The sequence below is a fragment of the Mus caroli genome, unplaced genomic scaffold (genome assembly GCF_978045245.1).
Source record: "Mus caroli unplaced genomic scaffold, Mus_caroli_1 scaffold_6, whole genome shotgun sequence".
NCBI classification, from domain to species: Eukaryota; Metazoa; Chordata; class Mammalia; order Rodentia; family Muridae; genus Mus; species Mus caroli.
This window is the reverse complement of record NW_028227261.1, coordinates 21,111,215-21,122,801: the sequence shown is the minus strand read 5'-3', so window position 1 is coordinate 21,122,801 and position 11,587 is coordinate 21,111,215.

Genomic DNA, 11,587 nt, shown 5'->3' with positions numbered 1-11,587 from the left:
GAGACCAACCAGAGGACACAGTAGTTGGCAAAGTGGAGTCTTCTTGGACCACAGCTGGTTTCAAACTCTCTTTACTCACCAGAGAGGAAGAGATATACAGGAATTTCCAGTAAGCATTTAAACATTTAGGTGTTGTCCAGACCCGATAATACAAACCAGTGCTTGTGTCTGTTGAAAGAAGGACAAAAGGCCAGGATCGGTGTCTCTTAAAAACTACTCTTATCGGGCTGGGGTGGGGTGTTGCTCAGAAAGTAGAGAGCTTGTGCAGGACCCTATAAACACAGTGAGGTGGTTCCCACCTGTGACTCCACGATTGGAGAGGAGGAGGTGGGTGGATCAGAAGTTTCGGGTCACAGGAGACACTTTTAAAAAGAACAACAGTTTTTGTTTTTAATTGAGTTATAATGTGCCTAAAACTAAAGGCACCATCAGGTTTGTTTAGGCATTTATTTAGTAGGCCCGCATATAGAACCCAGGGCACCAAGTGCTAGGTACGTGCTCAACTAAGGGAGCTACAGCTCCAGCCTGAGCTGACCGATTTTACACCCATCCGGGCTATCAAGATACAGAAGAGTCCATTCCTAATCCACCCGCCTATTCTTCCTTTGTGGTCACTCCCCCAGCTCCAGGCAACCACTGATCAGCCTCCTGTCAGTTTAGATTCCTTTCACCCGCTCCAGAGATGGCGTGAATGGAAGCACACCAAGGCTTTAGGTACATCTCCTTGGGCTCAGCGTGCCGGGTTTGAGATTCGAGTCTTTGTGTGTGTCCATAGTTCATTGTTGCTTTTTATTCCACGATATGGCCACGTCAGTTTGTCTTTTCACCCACTGATGGACATTTGGGTTGTTTCCAGAGGGGACTGTTAGGAAAAGAGGGTATGTGCAAGACCTCCTGTGTCCGCAGGCTTTCATTGCTTTGGGACAAGTTTCTAGATGTGACTGCCCGGCAGTTTTTCAAAAGCCTGTGCCTCCTTCCTTCCCCACACGGAAATAGGTGGCAGTTCTGTTGCCCATATCTATATCTATATCTATATCTATATCTATATATGTATATATATATACACACACACACATATATATATATACATACATACATACATACATGGAGACACTTGGCTCTGTCGGTCTTTTTAATTTTAGCTATGCTGGTAGTTCTGAAATTATATCGCACTGTGGTTTTAACTGTATTCTATTTATTGAATTGTAAAGGATATATATATGTATGTATAGGATATATATGCACACATCATTTCTCTGGATTCAGTTCCCCCTAGTCTTTGGATAAATTTTGCATTTTCTTTTTACACATCATTTCTCTGGATTCAGTTCCCCCAGTCTTTGGATTAACTTTGCATTTTCTTTTTTTATGTACGTCAGTATTTATGTTATGTATTTTGAGACACACTCTCCTGTAGTCCAGGCTGGCCTGGAACACAGTATGTAGCCCATGGTTGACCTTGAACTTCTGACCGTCCTACTTCTACCTCTGAGGATTGAGATTACAGGCATGCACCACCACACTTTTTTTTTTTTTTTTTTTTACATAGTACTGGCCCAAACCCTCAGGTTTCATGCATGCTAGGTAAGCCGTTCTATCCAAGCTATACACCCAACCCCTGTTCTTCGGAAGGTTAAAGAAAATGTTTAGATATGTATGTAGTAGTCAGGGTGTGTTCTCATGAGCACAGGTGCCCTAGGAGGCCAGAAGCAGGTGTCAGAGCTGGAGTTATGGGCTGCTATGCACCTGTGGGTGTGGGTGCCAGGAACTGAACTCAGGTCTTCTTGCAGTATGAACTCTTAACTTCTGAGCTCCCCCACACTGGGTATTACAACTTTAAAGACAGGGTCTCACTATGTTGGACAGACTCTCTTTGAATTGGAAATCTTCTTGCCTTGGCCCCCTGGGTTACTGAGATCACAGTCATATGCCACTCTGACTGGCCCATTTTCTTAAGGATGGATTTTGAAGAGCATTTTGATGGATTCATGCCTGTTTTGAATCTAATGCAAATTTAGGGGTTGCATTTTGTACTACACACATGCACACGTGTGAGAGGTTGAACCCAGGGCCTCATGTGCGGCGCTAGGAAGATGCCCTACCAGTTAGCAGTATGCTCAGCTCCCGTGTGTCTTTTAAAAGTTTTGACATTTAATTTTGAGATAACTATAAATCCCTACACAAGTATCAGAAATAACTAGTGTGGCCTTTAGCTGGTTTCTTCTCTCAGCGACATCTTGCAGAATGTTGTAAGGTGGTTGATCTAATGCAGCCAGAGGTTCTCCTCAGCACTGCAGGAAGTCCTAGTTCCTAGCTACCTCTACCTGCTCTCCAAGCCTTCCCCTTCCCTTAAACCCAGCAATCACAGTCTGCTCTGTAGTTCTGGAAGTCTGTCATTTAACACTGTCACACACTCGGGGATGGAAAGTTGTTCTCTGGCCTCCACATGTGTAATATGATACCTGTGTGTAGACCCACGCACATATACAAGCATACATATGTGTGCATAGCACACCACATAGATAAATGGAGGATTTTAAGAAGGGAGGGGGCTGGAGAGATGGCTCCACACTTAAGAGCACTTGCTGCTCTTGCAGAGGACCGGAGTTTGGTTCCCAGCATCCACCTTGAGCAGCTCACAACTGTCTATACCTCCAGTTCTAAGAGATCTGATGTGTCCTTTTGGTTTCTGTGAATATATCATGCATGGCACACATACACATAAAAATAAATATATTCTCTCCCCCTTCCTCTCTTTTGAAATGGGGTTTCTCTGTGTAGCCCTGGCTGTCCTGGAATTCACTCTGGGACCAGGCTGGCCTCAAACTCAGAGATCCACCTGCCTCTGCCTCCCAAGTGCTGGGATTAAAGGTATGTGCCACGTCACTCTTGCTCAAATAAAATATATTCTAAAAAAGGCAATCTCAAGTATTAAATGGAGTTGGAAAATAGGTAAGCTTTGAGGACCTTCCTTCAGCACTTAGTGTGATTCTTAAATTATTTTATGTATGTGAGTACACTGTCGCTGTCTTCAGACACACCAGAAGCGGGCATCGGATCCCATTACAGATGGTTGTGAGCCACCATGTGGTTGCTGGGAATAGAACTCAGGACCTCTGGAAGAGCGGTCAGTGAGTGCTCTTAACCACTGAGCCATCTCTCCAGCCCTGCTTAGTGTGCTTTTTTTTCCCCATTTCAAGTGGCTGCATGTGTGAACAGCTTGTTCCTTCTGGCCTCAGAGTTGTGACTCCGTGGATAGATGGATGGATGGATGGATGGATGGATGGATGGATGGATGGATGGATGGATGGATGGATAGATGGATGGATGGATGGATGGATGGATAGATGGATGGATGGATGGATGGAACGCCACTTGTCCTGCCATTTGCTTCTTGGAGGATGTCTGGGTTGTGTATAACTTTCAGTTCCTGTGAATAAAGTTGCCGTGAGCATCTGTTTACCCACGGCTGTGCGAACTTGGTTTTCTTTCTTTGGCCCAGAAGCACAAAGGATTGGGCGGGGGAGGGGGGCCGGGGGGGGCGGGGGATGGAAGTACACACTGAGGTTTTGAAGCACTGCCAAACTTCTGGCTAGACCATCTTGGGCTCTGCCTAGTGAGATGGGAGCCTCTCACCATGTGGGCTAGCATTTGGTAGTACCACCTTTTTAAAAACAAAACAAAACAAAACAAAACAAAACAAAACAAAACAAAACACCTCCCAAGGTCTCACTGTGGCCTAGGCCGCCTTTGAACTTGTTCTCTCAAGTGCTAGGATTCCAGGCATAAGCTACCATGCTCAGCTTCTATAATCATTTTAGTAGATGTTATTATAGTTTTAATTTATAATTTCCTTTTGTTGTTGTTGCTACTGTTTGTTTTTCCAAGACAGGGTTTCTCTGTGTAACCCTGGCTGTCCTGGAACTCACCTTGTAGACCAGGCTGGCTTCGAACTCAGAGATCTGCCTGCCTCTGCCTCCTGAGTGTTGGGATCAAAGGCGTGCGCCGCCACCACCACCATCTGGCTTAATTTACAATTTCCTAAAAGTTAATGTTGTTGAAATGTTCATGTGTTATCCACCCCCCCCCCCCCATATATCTTTGTTGCCTTTGCTATAGTTGGATTGCTAATTGTCTGTTGGATACATGGTTTGCAGGTGTCTTCTGGTCTGTGGCGGTACATACAAGCCTTTAGTCCCAGCACTTGGGAGGCAGAGGCAGGCAGATCTCTGAATTCTACACCAGCCTGGTCTACAGAGTGAGTGCCAGGACAGCCAAGGCTACACAGAGAAAACTTGTCTTGAAAAATAGAAACAAAAAGTTCAGTTCACTTGAATAATGCCACCCACCTCAGCACCTGGCCAGTCCAATATACACATTCTAAAACCAGTGTGTATTATTACTGGGTAGAAAAGAACTTCATATGGGATTACACTAAAGAGCTCAGGGTGTGTGTGTGTGCTTGTGTGTGTGTGTGTGTGTGTGCTTGTGTGTCCTTATCTATCACCTTTGTCTTACTGTTTTTGTTTTGTTTCGTTTTTTGTTTTTTGAGACAGGGTTTCTCTGTGTAACCTTGGCTGTCCTGGAACTCACTCTGTAGACCAGGCTGGCCTTGAACTCAGAAATCTGCCTGCCTCTGCCTCCCAAGTGCTGAGATTAAAGATGTGGGCCATCACTGCCCGGACTTTGTCTTACTTTTCAGAGTCTCTCACTGAGCCTGAAGCTCACTGAGCAACTAGATTGGCTGGCCAGCAAGTCCTAAGATCCTCCTCCTCCTCCTCCTCGGCCTCACCTGCTGTCCCATGGTGTCTGGTGTGAGAGGGCAGGTCCCCGTGCTCCCACGGAGAGCACTGTAGCCACCTAGCCAGCTCCTCAGCCCCTCGCTGCTTGTATTTGTGTCTCTGCTGTTAGTACTTCCTTCCTTTGCTTTAAATCTTATTATTGTATGCTTTGCTTGCATGTGTTCATCTGCACAATGTGCATTTCTGGTACCCAAAGAAGCCAGGAGAAGGCAAGGGGTAAAAATATCATTAATCATGAAAGGCCTCCTCTCTTCCTCCCCCTCTCCCCCTCCCCCTCTCCCCCTCCCCCTCTCCCCCTCCCCCTCTCCCCCTCCCCCTCTCCCCCTCCCCCTCTCCCCCTCCTCCCCCTTTCGCCCTCTCCCTCTCTCTCTCTCTCTCTCTCTCTCTCTCTCTCTCTCTCTCTCTCTCTCTCCCCCACCCCACCCCTCTCTCTCATCATCCATCTTGCTTCTCTCGGTTGTTGCTTTGGCCTTGAGAAGGTCAAGCTCTCAGATCCCAATGTCTTGGCTTCTTGTGTCTCTCGTTGTCCTGGTTTGAATGACTAACGACCCCCCTGGGCTCACATATTTGAACATGTGGTTTCTGGTTGGTGCTGCTGCTGTGTGAGAGGTTGTGGAACCTTTCAGAGATGGAAGCTTGCTGGCAGAAGCCAGTCCAGTCTATAGTCTCACTCCCCACATCCTGTGCTCAAGCTCTGCTTGCGTTGTAGCTGAAGATGTGATCTCTAGCTTCCTGCTTTGACTTCCTCACCATTATGGACTCTCCCTACAGACCCATAAGCCTAAATAAACAAGCCTTTCTTTTCTTCCTTCCTTCCTTCCTTCCTTCCTTGAGACACTGATGGTCATGGTATTTTCTCACAGCCACAGAAAAGTGATGAATACACATGGCTAACCTGTCAGGCCCTGCTCTCTCATTCGGAGAGACCACACCAGTCTCACATCCTTTGCAGCATCCATTCACTAAGGTGTGCTACACTCCTCACCCCGCCCACTGCTTCACTCTCACCTCCATTGCCCGTCTCTGGTGTTCCCAGCCTCCCCTGGCCCAGGCTCCTTCTTCCACACTGATATCCCCCAAATCACACATCAGTGTATACATCACAGCATAAAAAACATTTTATAAATGCAAAAAAGCCCCACAGTCTTTACAAATTCAAACACTTTAAAATGCAGCCTATTTTAAAATCCAAAGTCTCTCTTAAAACCTAAAATATCTTTAAAAATCACCTATAAAATAAAAAATAAATGAAATACTTTCTTACTTCATGAGGGGAAAACCAGGGTATCCTCAGAGTCAAGCAAAACCCAACTCCAACAGTGTAAATAATTCAACATCCAGTTATCTGGGATTCGTCCATAACCTTCTGGCCTCCTCCAAGGGGCTTGGGGGTCACTTCTCTGGCTCTGCCCTCCGCAGCACACAAAGCTTATGTTTTAGGCTCCCAGTGGCTCCACTCTATTGCTGCTGTTGTTCTTGGTGGTCATCCCATGGTACTGGCATCTCCAAAGTGTTGGGGTCTTTGCTGCACCTGGACTGTACTTTTACAAATAACCTTTCCTGGGCTTTCTTCATGGTGCTAAGCCTAGGCTGCTCTCCATGACCCCTTTATGCCTTCAAACCCAGTAACGTCTGGGTGACTCTTACACAGCCAACTGGAGTTACAACCTTGGACACTTCTGGAACACAGGTTCTGGGTGCTGGTCCTGATGAGACACTTCCCAGACCTTACCCCAGTAATACTGGTCTCTCCTTAATCACAGCTCATTCTGCAGCTCCAGCTGGGCAGACGTCACAGATTCTCACACAAATGGCCCAGTTGAGTCTTTGTTTCCCTCTGAAACTTCACAAGCCAGGCCTCCACTGTCTTCATTTCTCTCTGCATCCTTCACCTCCAAGTTGCTCCAGAACAGCTCGCTAAGCCCTTAATACTTACTCAATGGCTTTTCTAGCCCAAAGTTCCAAAGTCCTTCCACAATCCTCCCTAGGACAACACGGCCATGTCTGTCACAGCAATGCCCCACTCTCCTGGCACCAACTTGTCTTGGTTAGGGTTAGTTACTGTTGATGTGATGAAACCCCACGGCCAAAAGCAAGTCGTGGAGAAAAGGGTTAATTTGCCGGATACTTCCACATCATAATTCATCACCGAAGGAAGTCAAGGCAGGAACCTGGAGGCAGGAGGTAATACAGAGGCCGTGGAGGGTGCTGCTCACTGTTTTGCTCCCTCTGTCATGTTCAGCCTGCTTCCTTCCTTTTCCTTTTTTCTTTTTAAATACTTATTTAATATATATGAGTACACCATAGCTGTCTTCAAACACACCAGAAGAGGGCATCCAATCCCATTACAGATGGTTGTGAACCACCATGTGGTTGCTGGGAATTGAACTCAGGACCTCTGGAAGAACAGTCAGTGCTCTTAACCGCTGAGCCATCTCTTCGGCCCTCAGCCTGCTTTCTTTTAGAACCTAGGACCATCAGCCCTGGCATAGCATCACCCACAGTGCGCTGGACCCTCCCCCATCAATCACTAACTTAAAAAAAAAATGCCCTTTAGGCTCGCCTGCAGCCTGGCCTTATGGAGGAGGCACTTTCTCAATTGAGGCTCCATCCTCTCTTACACAAAACTAGCCAGCACAGCACCCCAGCACTACCTTCAGTCCCCAGAGCAGAAGCCAAGTGCTGGTTGGTTCTTCAGGGGTATCAGGAGATGCTACCTGCGGAGTGGGACGCTACCCATAGAACCGGTGGGAAGAGCAAGATTCATCACCATGACTTTGGTGTATTCAAGGCTTTGCATTAGCCTCGCCATCTTTAGCCTTGAATCTGCCAGATTCATCCTCAGACAGCCTTCCCCTGACGTGACAGACGCTAGCTGAATGTCAGCCTGAGCTGCACCGAGCACAGTAGGTGATGTGACAGAGCTGGCTCTGTCGTTACAGGCTCCTGCTCGCCAAGCCCTCATCCTGTTCATTTCTGTCCTTGCCACCTGTCCTCTAGGAGTTAGAAGTTATCAGCCCATTTTACAGACTTGGAAATGAAGCCTAATGACGGCGAATATTTACCCTCAGCTTGATCGCTTTGAGGATGCCTTGGAGCTCATGATGTGTTCAAGGCTATTTCCAGATATGATGGATCACAGGGCTCTGACCAGCGAATGATTGAAGCCATTGATAGATTTCACATGTGACTAGAAGGCTAGGGAGCCATCTCTGTGAGTAAAGTGCTTGCCACCAAGCCTGATGGTCTGAGTTCTGTCCCCAGGACCATAGAACGGAAGGAGAGAGCTGACTCCTGTAAGTTGTCCTCTGACTTCCGATGTAATTATGTAAATGTGACAAAACGTGATCATCCAAGGTGGTGAACTGTGAGGAGTGGGGTCCACTGGAGGAAGTGGTAACTGGGGGTGTGTGACCTTGGGGGGGTGTATAAACCCCTCCTGTGGCTGCTTCTCTCTTGTCTGTCTGTGACGACGCTGGAAAGCTCCCTGACACACATTTCCACTGCTATGAGATGCTCTGCCCAAGCAAATGGAGACCGATGACCATAAACTGAACCCTCTGAAACCATGAGCTAAAATAAATCCTTTTTCCTCAAAGTTGCCCACTGGGATAAGGCAGGCACCTGACCCAAGGCTTACCTCATATGTCACCTCTCCAAGGACACAAGGCGCACAGGCCGTAGAGATTTTACATACAACCGGACTGTCTGGCACTAGCGTTCAAGTCTTACAACTCTAATGGATGTTGGGAGAACTTACTGTTTCAGTTTAACACCCAAGCCAAATTCTTACCCCAGTCCCAATCTAGGACTCCATCCATAACTCTGGCAAACTCCTATTCATACTTCAGAACCCCACTAAGGGCTTCTAGGAACTCTTATTTGCTTTTTTGGGGGTAATTTTAGAGGAAAGACAATATTGAGTCCACAAATCTATTTTTACAATTCACATTTATTTTGGAAAAAGAAAAAGAGATTCAGCTAAAAATACTCCTACAAACACCTCAGAGTAACCCACAGGGTCAAGGTTGCCACTGGATGCAGCTGATGAGATTTTTCTTGGTCACAACACCGGGGTCTAGAGGGGCCCCGGCCTCACCCCTTTCTGATCCCCAACATTGACCAGAGGAAAGGGCAGTCCTATGAAATCTGCCAGATATCCTTGGTTGAGAGCTATGGCTGGGACAGCTCAGGCTGGTGGAGGTGGGGGCGGGGGACTGTCAGAGTGGGTCTAGGCAGGCACTCCCTCTGGCTCTGATAGCAGCTGGGCTGGGGGGCCATGCAAAGAGAGCAGTGACCCTGGGGACCTGGGATCTGACCATGGTGAGCTGAGTGAGGACCAGTGGTAGTGGCATATTGTGAGAAAAGTGTGCTGTGCTGGGGTCCAAGACCGCTGGCTGGCTGTGTGACCTGGGGGAGCCAGCATGCTGTCTCTGAGTGTCCCAGCCCACAGTGTGGTTGTCATTATTGCACGGCTCTTGTGGAGTTGCAGGGCTGTGTCTAGAAGACACGAGGAGCCCTGTCCATGGTTGGCACTGAAGAAATAGCAGCTGGGATTAAAACCAAGCAGCCGTCGTTCTTCCCTGGAGGCCGAAGAGACTGCTTGTGAGTGCGGGTCCCTGTGAAGTCCACCTGGGGTCAGTGGTGGAGGCATCAGAGTCTCTGTCCATAGAAAGGAGGACAGAGAGAGAGACCACCACAGAGCTCTGGGCCATTCACAGCTCTCCTTGGGACGGGTCTCATTTTGGGAGGCAGTGGAAGGGATGAGAGTGCTCCTTGGAGGGAGGACGTGTTGGCAGCCACGAGAAATGCATCCATGTGTCCCAGGAAAGAAACCTTGTATGGAGACCATCATAGGAAAGGCAGTGTGGTGCCTCTCCACTCCCCCTGTTTCCTCGCTGGTATGGGGTGATCTTGCTCCAGCTCTCTCTGTCCAGGCGGAGCCCCGCAGTGGGCTGTCAGAGCCCCTAAGCAAGTGGGTACTGCAGCCTGCAAGAGGGTTTTGAAGAGGCAGATGGGCCAGCCTCCTCCAATCAGACCTGGTGAGGGTCACTCCAAGGGAGGGTTTATATTCCCCATCATCCATTTGTAACCAGATTCCCCAGCTTGCGTTACTGTCTCCCCCCTCTTCTCTTTCTCTCCCCCTCTCTCTTTGTGCTTTTCCCCCTTTTCTTTCTTTCTTTTTTTCTCCCTGCTAGGGCCCCTGAGTTTGGGTAGCATCGAACCATGGGACTTATGATGTCAAGAATTAGCACAGATTCGCCTAGTGATGGACTCTCACGAACACAAATTCTTTCCACTGGCCTCTTAGGAGATTGAGTTTGGCGGGTCATAAAATCTTGGGGTCTTTTAGCCCTTGGAATGCTACAATTCTTGGCTCAGCAGGGCCCAGAGTGTATGCGCTAGCTCTTAGATGGTTTCTGGCCTTTCCTCATTGCTTGCCTTCCCTTACCTATGCCATACCCCCTTTCTCCAGCAGGGGGAGCCAGGCCCTCGAGGAACAGGGAGCCCCAGGTGCCTTTGCTCATCTGCTGTCACCTCAGTTTGGGTAGTGGGTAGGCTCAGGAGACTTGAGGGTCAGGTTTACCTAGAAGGTTCACCCAGCCCTAGTTTGGCCCACCAGGCCAGGTATTGAGCGAGCATGTCTGCACTGTGATGTTGGGGCGTTGGGGTCTCCACAGGGTGGTCCCGGCTGGGACGCAGGGCCCCAGTGAAGTATTAGGTTCCTGATTCTTCCCGGATCAGCTTTCCCGAAGCAGTCGTCCTGCTGTGAACTTAACTCAGCTGGACTCTGGGGCTTGGGGGGGGGGTCTTTTTGATTTTTCTGAAACCCTAACCCAGTCTGGGCACATTCCTGAGGGTTCATCCTGCCTTCTCCACTGTCAGGGTCTTAGTTTGTGTCTGGGCTTCGGGCATCTTATCTGATATGAGGCTCCACCCTAAGCGCTGCTCAGTACACTCGGTGCAGATTGTTACAGGGTTGTGGGTGGGAGGCAGGAGGAGGCGGAGCAGGGGGCCCTCCGGGGCGGGCAGGAATCTCCCACTGTTCGGATGGGGAATTCTGACTCAGGGAGGCATGGTGGAGTCCTGGAATCCTCAATTCGACATGCAGTAGTGGGTAAGGTGCTTATCCTATGGGTGATACAAGCACTTGCAAACAAACGTTCAGTCAGCAGGCTGTAGGTGTTAGGATTGGCTGGGTTTCTCCCCGACCCCTCCCCTTGAGAGCCATGTTCCTCACTAGCAAAGAGGGGGCAGGGAGATTTTGGCACTTGGCATAGGGTAATCTGTTCAGGTATTAGTCCTTGAGGCTTCAACCGCCTGAGACCAGCTTGCCGGGTGGGGTTCGGGGACTCTCTGAACCCACTTTGGCCAAAGTCCTTTCCTGAGGCCAACACCCCAACACTGGTTTCTCTGTGGGAAAAGCTGACTGGGGCCAAGCTTGCTTTCCAGCCAGTTTTGTGGGAGCAGTCACTGGCTGGGAATCTGAGGCAAGGCTGTCTGGCTGGTGGAGTATGCCCATGTGTGGACATCATAGCTACAACCAGAAGCAGATGGGCTGAGGGTGTAGCTCAGTTGGTAGAGCGCTTGCTTCCCAAGCACAAAGACCGGCTTCCCGACCCTAGCACTGCAAAACCAGACGTGGTGGTGTGCACCTGTAATCCCAGCCCTTGGGAGGTAGAGCGAGGAGGAGCGGCCGTTTAATAGTGGTCATCCCTGACTGCACAGTGAGTTTGGGGTCAGACTGGGATATATGAGACTCTTCAAAATAAAAAGAGATGAAT